The sequence below is a fragment of the Peromyscus eremicus genome, chromosome 2 (genome assembly GCF_949786415.1).
Source record: "Peromyscus eremicus chromosome 2, PerEre_H2_v1, whole genome shotgun sequence".
Lineage (NCBI taxonomy): Eukaryota > Metazoa > Chordata > Mammalia > Rodentia > Cricetidae > Peromyscus > Peromyscus eremicus.
This window is the reverse complement of record NC_081417.1, coordinates 81,074,671-81,084,766: the sequence shown is the minus strand read 5'-3', so window position 1 is coordinate 81,084,766 and position 10,096 is coordinate 81,074,671.

The following is a 10,096-nucleotide window of genomic DNA, read 5'->3' as shown; positions in this document are numbered from 1 at the left end:
TTTCATAAGTCCCTGATACTTAAAGGTTAACAGTTCGTGGGTGCTCATCCTTGTACTGTCTTGATGCCTTTGAAGACATCGGTTATAACATTAGAAAAAGAAAAGAAAGAATCAAAAGGTTAAGGCCCACATTTTCCTCAGTTTACAAAGTAAGACTAGAAAGCCACAGCCTCTCTAGCCCCAAATTACTCACCTGTGTTACTCACACATGAAGAGATCACCATAGATGGTCCTTGATTTCCTCATCTCTATCTGGAAGCTGAAGTCAATGTTTCATTACAGCTTTCCCTCCCACACCTAGGCAAGGCTTTATGTGCACTGGTGAATCATGTTGTTTTCACTGAAACAAAAATAGACTATACCTAGAGTGGCCATGCATGTCCTACAGTTTGACTAGAATGGGTCCCATTTATACCTATGTCCCTGGTGTGATTCAATGTGGTTACTAACAGAACCCTGCTCCGTGCCTTCTCTTGGGGAGATACAAATGAATATCTATTTACTCCAGATACGGCACCATCAACAGACTGAAGTCCAGCTTAGTGAACCACTGTTGCTATTTACAGGAGTATGAGTGAAGGATTACTTATAAAGTCATCGATGTCTTAAAGGCAGCAGTTAAAGATCTTGTTAGTTTTTTATTCCTGTATCCAGACATTCCAGGGAAGGAAGAAACCTCAAGGGTGCAGGGCAGGGCTGTAAGCTCCAGGCACAGGCTTCACCACCCATAGATAGGGCCCAATTCAAAGGAAGTAGCACACAACAGCCCCCTTTGCCCCTTAGGCATCCAGGTTTAGATAATAACTTGTAGAACTGAAGTAATTATAGTAAACATGGCCTCCAGCAACACTTACCACACCTCTCTCTGCTCATAATGTTGTCCTTCCTTCACCTTGAAGTTCTACTCTCCCCAGAATCTTCCCTGGACTCCTTTACTGAGTCCTCCACACCCAGTCAGCTAGTTAGCTGAGAAGCTCTTCACAGATTGAAATCATAGGTCCCTATCATAGTCTGTGGCCTCAAGTTTATGGCAAGTCCCTATCAACCTGTAAGAGAGGCAAGTGATGATAGACTTCTTGGTGGATGGGTGTGCTCTGGTGCAGTGTTAGCAAAATGCATCGTTCATTTCTGTGGGAAGCGGCTATGGGTTAGTCTTACAGTGTAGCTTGTTCCCTGGAAGCTATTTCTTGGTACAAGTAGAACAGATTCATTAAGGGGGAGAATTACTTTAATCAATAAACTGCAAATGAGCTAGGAATAGCTAGTGGGAAAGAATAGACTTGGATTTCCCACAGAACAGGGCCTGGAAGCTGTTGTGGTAGATTCTGGTTCCTAGAGAACGTGAAGCTTTTAAGTGGAGTGTGGTGCACACCTTATGTGTTCTCGTGACAGCACTATACCTGTATCACCAGGAAGAGGAGGATGATGGCTTGAGAACCACCGTGAAGACTCCCACTGAAGAGATGGGCAGAACGATATCCTGTTGGCCTGCTATGTTGCCTATGCCTTGTTCTTCTAAATGAAGCAAGTCACTGTATGAAAGTTTGACTTTCTCCTTGTGTGAAGGGAGAAAGTTTTGTGTGGCTCTTGGTAAAGCAGCACCAGCATGTCCCAGGAATTTCCTAGAAATGCAGTCACCTCCACCCAGCCTGTGTGACTTAGAGTCTGCATTCTCAGAAGTTCCCTGGACAATCTCATGCACCATTATAGCTGTAGAGTCAGGAGTACATGTACACCAGTGCCTGGATCAGCAGTGATATCAACCAGGAACAGCAGTGAAAACCAGCCCACTACTGAAGCACTTACCTATTTGTAGATAGACTCAATGTTCATGTATGCATTGCTTTTCATTGTTTCTCGTTTCTGTGTGACTTAACAAGAACCAGACCAAGAGAGCCATGCTGAGGCCAAAAGGCAAAGTAAAACTGCTGGGGTGCCCCTAAGAGAGGAGAATGTAGCTCCACCAAAAAAAAAGAGCTTAGGATTTTATAGGATGCTTTTACTTGGGTGGAAGTGTGACAGGAGAACATTAAGGATAAAAGGAACTATCATAGGCAAAGGGGACAGTAAGTAAAATTTACCAGGGGTTCTCGGCAGTTAGGATAGCAGGAGGCTGTGGTCAAGATGTTCTGCTGAGACAAGGGCCAGCAGGCTTCTGAGAAGTACAGAACGTTTATTTTCCATTTCCCCACAAGGGTTAGTTCCCACACAGGTCATCCATCTTGGTGTCTTAGGTGATTCCATCTTGGGCCAAGGATCTGGGTTAGCCCAACAGTTTCCATCTTTAATTTCTAATCACAGCATTACTAATATTCTCCAGGAGACTCAGTAAACAATGAAATCATGTCCTGTTTCAACCCACAATTAATCAGTTAGCTCATAGTCTCAGTGCAGCACAGATAATGTTACCGATGTTTTAATTGGACCCACACTTAGGCTTCATTTTTTGCCCCTACATTGCTGGTCAAGCACCATCACATCAAAAGGAGGGAGAGAACAAAAGGCAAAACCAGGCAGTCTAGGAGACAGAGGTTCTCCTGCTCCAGTGAAACCTGGGGAAGCTGAATCGGTTTTGTTCTCTTGGACTCTCCAATGGACATATACGGAAACCAATGCTGGACTTCACAGAGAGAGCATGAGGCCACCACGCCCTTTGCCAGCCTTGCCTGGCTCCAGCTCTCTAAGAACACACTATCTTTTAGGGTTTGACCAAACTGGCAGGACCATACTCCTGGCATAACAGCTTCTCTCCCATTTCCCCAGGGTTTGCGGCCTGTCCTGCTAGTGGTCAGCTGTGCCAACATTCCATGAGCTGAAGAACGAAAGGGCTACCTGGGAAAGTGACTTGACAGAGAAAGGGAAAGGGATGCACAGGGCTGGGCCAACCACTCTGTGCACTAGGCTTAGAGAGAGAAGCTTAATTCTATTTCTATTTATTCTCATTCACTGGAAAGAGGTAGTGAAAAGTGGTACATGGTATTCAGACAAGGAAACACTAGATTTTCCTATGACACATAGGAAACTACATATATCAGGGAAAGAAATAATACAATTCAATATGATTCCAAGATATTATCTGTAGCCCACCCTAAGTATAGGGATTATGGGTTGTTTCTAGAACCTTCTTCATAAAAAGCAACACCTAATCATTACAAACATTTTGGACAAAATGTACTATAAAAAAAGAAGTAGAGCCGGGCAGTGGTAGCGCACGCCTTTAATCCCAGCACTTGGGAGGCAGAGCCAGGCGGATCTCTGTGAGTTCGAGGCCAGCCTGGGCTACCAAGTGAGTTCCAGGAAAAGGAGCAAAGCTACACAGAGAAACCCTGTCTCGAAAAACCAAAAAAAAAAAGAAAAAAAAAAAAGAAGTAATGAATATACTTGGTAAAACTGCAGTTGGAAAGTTAACCAAAAGGCTGTAGGAACCAGAAGAGAATGAGATCAATAAGGCAAAAGGGGAAGAGTATGGAAATGTACCTAGAGTCCCCCAAAGACCGCCAAGAGGCCAAATCTGATGCAAGAGCAAAGAGTCTTTGTATTGCGAGTTAACTCGGGACTCTCCATCCATCTGACATAGCAGCAGAGCAGGAGAAACCCTGAGTAGCAATGGGGCAGGTTTTTAAGGTAAAGGGGGCTAAAGTCTACAGACTATATAAGAACAGACTCAGGACTGGTTTATGCAAGTAGCAATTATGTTAGTAACTTTTAATTGGCTAGGGTTAGTTGGGGGTTACAGTTATCCTTTTGGGAGCAGGCCTGAACAAGTCCCAGGCTTTGTCCTTGAGCAGCCATGGAGGCCGACTGGCCTAGCATGTACTGACTATGGGGGCTGACTCAGTGGCCCAGGCTCCATCCTTGAGCTGCCATGGAGGCTGGCCGGCCTCACATGTTCACATTGACCCATGCACATAGCTCTAAGTTGGTGAGGGGTCCCAGACAGTAAACAATTGGCTGAACCTTGAGCAGTCCGAGTACGTGCAGAAAGGGAGCTACTGCAAGGTCTATCTTCTGCTCATGGCCCTCCCAGAAACTGCTTGCTCAAGTCTCGGGAAACTGAAATTGAGGCCTGGTCTCTGAGAGAAGACTGAACAGCCTGTTATGGCATCTGCCTGGTCCTTTCAGAAGCACAGAAGGAAGCAAAAGGAAAAGAGAAAAGGACATCTTTGTGGCCTAACTAGAGAAAGGGGAGAGAAGACAGGGAGTTTAGCTGTCTATATGTGTAGCCTAGGTGAGATGATCTGCTAACGTGTCTAACACTTCAAAGCAACAAAAGGAAAGTTCAGGTACATTCTGAAAAATGTAAATCAAGTACCCACTTTGTACCTGGACGCATCCCAAGGTTTCTCCAGTCCACAGCATCCCCCTATGAACTATACTAAAAGTAAAAATGGTCACCAAATACCAATGAAAGCAACCAAGATTTGGGGTGGCTGGATGCCTCCCCAGCTCAACGGTTGCAAATAGCTGCCCCACTTCAGAGGCTCTCATCAAGTGTTTGCTTTGAAATAGAGGGACTAGAAGGGAATTTGAGCTCGGGTCTCTATCCCTTGGATTCCTTTATGAGTGGTCTTTAAATACCCAGCAGCTTCTACCACTTCATCAAGGCAGGATTTCTCACTGAGACACTCCACCCAAGCTTTCCAACTTTGGCCCCCACAAAGTGGTATCTATAGCCCCATGGCCCACAGGTATCAAGTAGATATGCACACTTGGGCATTTTTAGCCTGCGAATGTGCCCTGCATTCCATAGCTGGAAGCTCAATATTAAAAAAGGCAAAGTTAGGTCAGGATGTTTTTGTTCTCAGTAAAAATAATTACTGTGCAAAGTGTATTGGTATAATCTGTTGTGGCTCACCTGTGTCTCCCTAGCTTGTCCTTTCCCAGCTGGAACTATATGCCCCTGCACAGCTAGTGTAGCCGACCGAGGCTTTACTGGGTTGCCCTAACCATCTGGAAATAAATTGATTTTCACTTCAAAGTCATGACTGCTGAGCTTACATATTTCCTAGAAATTGAAAGAAGAAAATTTAGCCCACTTTAAAGAGAAAAATGTCACTTCCTGATTCTGCTTGCTCAGAAAACAGTTCTGAGGGACATGGTGTCTACTCGCACCTCCCATAATGCTCCACACATCCAATATGATGTGCAAGCCAGATTGCTCACATAAAATATTTCATTAGTTGGCTCAGAAATGAGCCGTTTTTATAAAAGCAACAGCAACAAACAGATTTCTACTGGGTGTGGTTGTGCAAGCATTTGATCTCAGCACTCACATAGCTGAGGCAGGAGGATCATAAGTTTGAAGAGAGCCCAAACTACAAAGTAAGTCCTGTCTAACAATAATAAACAATACTAATACTACTACAAATACTACTACAAATAATAATAAATAAGTCAAAAACAACCCTCAGACCCCAAATTTCCAAAATGTCCCTAACTCTTCTTCCTCCCCTTCCTCACTTCTCCCACTGTGTAAATGACACTGCTTTGTCCAGACCCTCTTCACAGTAGTTAGCAGGCATCCATTCTGTCACTAGTGTGATCGTTTCTGTCTGTTCTATTTAGAAGATATGCATGTTTGCTTATATGTAAAGGAAGGGCTACCATGGGGAGAGACAGCATTGGGGAACATATATAAATGCTGACACTCGGGGGATTGTTGTAAAGTTAGAAACAGTGAACAAATACATTAATGGGTGAATGACACAAAGTTGAAGTTTACCAAAATGCAGACAAGTTGTTGAATCCATAAAATAATTTTCTTACTCTAATCATCATTAGTAATTAGAGGAAGAAGCATGTTATAAAAGCCAACAGAGAAGAGGGGTTGAATGTTTACTGCAAGTGAAGGGTAGAAGAATGAACACTATTTTAACAGCAACTTGAAACATGTACATATGCCAGGTGGTGGTGGCGCACACCTTTAATCCCAGCCCTCGGGAGGCAGAACCAGGCAGATCTCTGTGAGTTCGAGGCCATCCTTGGCTCCGGAGTGAGTTCCAGGAAAGGCGCAAAGCAACACAGAGAAACCCTGTCTCAAAAAAAAAAAAAAAAAAAAACCCACAAGAAAAAATGTACATACAAGTAACATTACATTAACTGAGCAGGTTGTAGCTGTGTATTTAGGGGTGTGTAGTGTGTACACACACGCATGGGTGCGTGTGTAGTAACTATTAGAGGAAAAGGCCATGGAGTTGGAAGATTGTCTAGTGTTTAAGAGCACTTGATGCTCTTGCAGAGGACCTGGGTTCAATTCCTGACACCCACATATCAGCTTATGACTATCTGCAACTCTAGTCTGAGGTAATCAAATGCCTTCTTCTGACTTCCTCAGGAACCAGTTACATATGCTGTGCAAAGACATACATGCAAGCAAAACTCTTATACACATAAATAATAAATTTAATAAATCTTTTTTTTTTTAAAGAGAGAGGTCATATTTGAATGAGGGCTTCAAAAATTGAAATAAAAAATGTGGTGAACTTCAAGAGCGAGAGATGCAAGAAAGAGCTTCTGATGTTGCAAGAAGGATGCTGGCCTTACAAAGGAGGTGTCATGGAGAGATTAACAAGTACATGGGTTGGAATAAAGCGATACACCTCTCGTAAAGGAATGACTCATTAGGATCAGAGGCTGCAAATGAGAAGTAGAGGGAGGCAAGAGAAGCCTTGTAAAATGATCTGGCCAGGATTCTGCAAGCAACAGCAGATGCTGACAGATTTCAGCCCAGAAGGGGAAAGGAGTTAGATGGCTTATTAAAGAGTTGGTAGTGGATTCCTCCTTGTTAGTAATTTTACAACTATTATAGAAGAAGTCAAAGAGGATACTGCCTCCCCACTACCACAAATGAACCTAAAGGATGGTAGATCAGCATGAGTTCCCCGTGTGTGCATACAGCACTCTGAAGCAACTGTTAGGAGCACCATCCATGTTGTGTTACAGTTACTTATTTAAATGAACTTCATAATAGCCTGTCCATGCAAGAAAGGATGACACTTGCCTCCCTCATTATTATCTTGATAATGTGATGATCTTGCCTCCTTTACTGTTACCTTGACAGTGTCCTGCACATAGACTCTCTATGCTCAATGGTGATGTCTCTCCCTGTACCATTACTTATCAGCAAGGAAGACTGTTTCCTAAGCTTAGTATATAAGTGCAGTGTCAACAGTATTCTGAAGGACAATTTCAAGCATTTGAGTTTTCTATACCAACTACACTGGAAGAGGTCAGAAAATTAATATATTTTAATCTCTTGCTTCTATGGTTGGTTTTCCTACTTTTATCATTAGTTCTGTGCCACTGAAAATTAAGAAAGTCAATTTCTTTGTGGAGGCAAGTTCTCACTAGGTACTCTAGACTAGTCCCAAACACGGGGTCCTCCTGTCCTTCTCTTCCAGGTGCTAGAATTAGAGACATGCCTTGCCAGGTCTATCTAAAATTACATTTGTTTTTAAAACATGTTTGAATATTTCCACTTGTTAAGGTTGGCTGTTATTCTGATTCCCCAGAACGGCAGCTGTAAACAATCCTCAGTCATTTTACATATTTCAAAGTATCTTTATAACCAGTAAATTGTGCATTACTATTTTTGAGCTCCTCTGCTTTTCACGAGCAAAGAGAGTGATATAATCCAATATGCTCCCTTCTTTGCCCTGATGATCAAGAAGCTTATAGATATACCTGTCATATTCAAATGTATTTCTCAGTACATTAACCTTACTTCCTCCCTTCAAATCTCTGGCTTTATGTTAATCATTTCCATTATTACCTGTATGTTTATTTTTAAATTGTCTTAAAACATCCACTTTAATGCATATAAACAAATGCATGAAATGCTGAGAGTATCTGTGAATGTGTCTCCCCGATGTTCTTCACCTCACCTACTTTTCAGACGCTATGTTCTTTCCAACAGTCAGCTTTTACATTGCACCACCCAGTACACATAGCTTCTCCACAATGGCAGAATCCTCGAAAGAATCATGTTATATGAAAGCATTGGCTAGCAAGATAAACATTCACAAGGATTTATGAAGGAAGCCTAAACCTGTCTCTATTATTCCCCCAAGCCTTCTTTATTGTTTTGCTTTGAGTTAATTTCAGTATTCTAAATCAGGGGGTCAGCAAACTCTATAAAGAGCTAAATAATAGAGATTTCAGATTGTATGGACTGTGATGTCCTTATTGCAGTTACTCATCTCTACCATTATAGAAAATACAGCCATAGAACGTGCATAAGCAAATGTTCATGACTATTTCAATAAAGCTTTATTGACTAAAATAGGCGACTGCCAGATTTAACCATGGGCCATATTTCACTGACATTGCCTCTAACCTCTAACCTGTTAACTCACAATGACTCTTAGAAAAGTGTCATTATGACTCAAGTCTAATGTCCAAGTTCTCCAGGTTAGCCCCAGAAAGATTGAAGGCTCTCAATTTAAGGGGACAGATATCTCCTCCTCAAAAGGTAGTTCTGTGCCTTGTTGCTTAAAATATACTTTAAGTGACTTCATCCCCTCTCACAAATACTATGTACTTTTTAAAAAAATCTTTATTACATAGTGATAATTCAAGAGAACCATAGGTGCAAATCATCTCTATTTTGTTCTAGATATATCTCCATCTCCATGACCAATAGTAGCTTTAGATCCCTCAGTTATAACTGAGGTTAGATAGATTGCTCACCAAGGCATTGGAAAAACAGCACTTCCCAAACACATGACTCTGTAGACTAACTTTATTCCTCTTCACTTCTTACAATTACATAGAAGAATAATAGTATACCTGCCAAAGCTTACCTTACAAGTTCTTTCTTATTCATTACACTACTGTTTGCCAAATGCTTCCAGGATAGTCTGAGGTGCTTTTCCAAACATGGCTTCCCCTATGCCAACCTGGGCATCTGTTTCAGTAGCCCCAGAAGCTTTTAAACTTCACTCTTCTCCTAGTGATGCTGATACTGAAGGTGCTGAGCTAGCGAACACCCCTTAAGTGCTCCTAGTTTGTGGGATGGAGTTCCCAAAGCCCAACTTTTAAGAAGCAATGAAAGGTGGGGGAGCTACAGCTGTGTCCTTCCTTCTTTTTTCAAAATGAGATTTACTCAACAAAGGATGAGAAGTTAGCTTCATTTAACACAGTGTCAGGTACTGGAACCACATCTGAGCAACTACTGATACACTAGAAGGACACCAATGGACAATTTCACTAGAACATTCTAGAATGGAAGCGCTGCTAGGCAGATAAGTATGGAAGATGGGGACATAAGAAACAGTTGAAAATCAAAAGAGACAGAAATGCCATCGCACAATTTTTTTGTATACTCAACCCTCTGGAATTTTCTTGTTCCATAAACTAAGTCAAGACAATCATTGATTGAGGGTTGACCATTCATAGGCTCAGCCCTAAATCATGCAGATAGGATGCACAGATGAAGAAAGTAAGAAAATACATAGTGTCTTTGAGACTCTATCATCTCACAAGGTAGGCAAGTTTTATATATGTTCACACACTTGCAAATAAGCAGAGCCAGGCAGGTAATTTAAAAATTAGGTCACGTGGCCTGGACTTGAGTATCTAGAGAGTGTGTTGGTGGGCTGCTGAGATGGAGGCAGGTTTTACCTGAGGAGATAAAGCCAGATGGCCAGAGTTTGGAGAGACTAGAAAGACAGAGACAGAGAAGGTGAGAAAAACATTCAAAGGAACCTGAATGGGCCCAGCATAGCTGAGACAGCTGGAGAAAAAGTAGAGGGGGAAAGAAGCTTGTTTCTATTCATCTCCATGTGAACCAAGTCATTCCATTTCAAGAAAAGGATATGTGTGGTGCGCATGTTCAGGTGAGGGGTACAAACATATGTGCAATTGTGCATGTGTGTGTACAAGTACACTCACAACAGAGGCTACAGGTCAACTTTCAGTGTCGTTCCTCAAGAACCACTGGCCTTGCTTTTTGAGATGGGATTTCTCAGTAGCCTGAAATCCACTGATTAGGCTGAGTTTACTGGTCAGCAAATCCCAGGGATCTACCTGTCTTTGTCTCCCCAACACTGGGATTATAAACACATACCACTGTGCCCAGCTTTTCTATGTGGGTTTT